Source organism: Cyprinodon variegatus, unplaced genomic scaffold (assembly GCF_000732505.1).
Source record: "Cyprinodon variegatus isolate N-32 unplaced genomic scaffold, C_variegatus-1.0 Scaffold398, whole genome shotgun sequence".
Lineage (NCBI taxonomy): Eukaryota > Metazoa > Chordata > Actinopteri > Cyprinodontiformes > Cyprinodontidae > Cyprinodon > Cyprinodon variegatus.
Window position 1 is genome coordinate 173,197 of NW_015150851.1, and position 1,586 is coordinate 174,782.

Genomic DNA, 1,586 nt, shown 5'->3' on the forward strand with positions numbered 1-1,586 from the left:
ATATTTTTTTATATGTATTTAAATAAAAAACACTGCAAAATCCCTCTTTTCCAGCCACTTTTGTTGAAATTAGCATTTTCCCCGTTCTCTAGCTTTTTCTCTGCCTGAAGCTTCTTTTCCAAATATACGGATTAATCAACCGGAAGCAGTTACGCGCAAATATATTGCGATTTAATATATATCTGACGAAATTGTTTTTATAAGTGTTTTTTCTTGTGCCACGATAATCACATTTAATGAATTTTAATGCCAAATAAGGCTTTAATTTAAAAAAATAATTATTTAATGACTTTTAATGATTTTTAATGACCAGCAGAAACCCTTTGTCCCTCTCTTCTTGTCCCCTTTCTTCTTGTTTTCCTCTCTATGTTTTGTACTCAGCTGACTTCGAATGGGATTTAGTGAAAGTATTTTTTATCAAAAACATAATTAATGTGTACCAATAACGAATAGTTGTATTAGCCATACATGTAAACAGAGTTTTATGGGGCCCCCAGGAACTCGGGGCCCTAGGCAACTGCCTAGTATTGCCTAATGGTAAATCCCCCCCGCGCCTGTTGTCAAACATTTTCTTATAATAAAAATGAAATAGTAAATGGATTGCACGTGTACACGTTTTAGACTACACCCCTTCTACTTATACTATGCTATATTTAGTGCTTAAATCTATATTTGGGTTTTATATTGACTTATAAATTTCTGTATGTTGTACTACCCTTATGAAATAGAGGCGGCGTGAACTCGATCAGCTCTGACTCTGTGGTTGCTCCCGGCGAGGGGAAACAAACTCTGGCTGGGATAACTACTTTGGCACAACACTGGGAATAAAGTTTGAAAAGCAAACACATAGAAATAAGAATTCCCACCGGAAGATTTTAAAGGGAAAGGTAATGAATCCTAAACCTGACTGAACACCTTTGGTTGATCCCCTCCGCTGACGTTAATCCTAATCCTAACATTGCTGGGTTAAAGAACTTACAGTCATGAGATTTAATACGACTTCATTAGAATTCTGCTGGGATCGAGTTCTGGTGGCTTCTTTTGACCTCAAACTGTAAAAATGTCAGCACCCCTCATTGGATAAATGAAGTGAAGTTGTTTTTGGTGAGATATTCCAGATACTGCTCACCAAGCAGATATCATTAAAATAGTACAGTAGAAGCCATTCAAAATTTTCCATCTTTCCTTGATGGGTCCTTGGCTGGTCCCTGAGAATTCCTTTTTAAACATCAATCTTTGCACTAAAATATTCTGTCATGATTTGTGGACATTAAGATCTAAAGCGAAGCGCCATCTCCTGGTCAGACCCTGTAATGCAGGGAAAGGGTGAAGTCAAAGTAAAAAAATATGCACGCCCAGGAGAAGGCCAGTGGCTGGAAGTTGGAGGGGATTTTGCTGCCATGGTGCTGGCGTTTCACAGGGAGCGGCCATTTTGAACGGCTGCTACTGTAACTATCTTTAACTCGGAGCTGATTCGGCACAATCCAGTTCCCATCCCAGACTTTCCTTCCTTCCTTTCTTCCAGTTATATTGTTTGCTACATACAACTCCCTTTTTTATTAAATAACCAGCATCTTTGAAACTTT

At 38.1% G+C, this 1,586-nt stretch overlaps 1 protein-coding gene across 1 annotated transcript in view; it reads right to left on the minus strand.

Moving 5' to 3' along the window:
- The window catches only part of LOC107092863 (GTPase IMAP family member 4-like), an 11,506-nt gene that overhangs the window by 3,526 nt on the left and 6,394 nt on the right, over positions 1-1,586 (minus strand). The gene's annotated exons all lie outside the window — the stretch shown is intronic.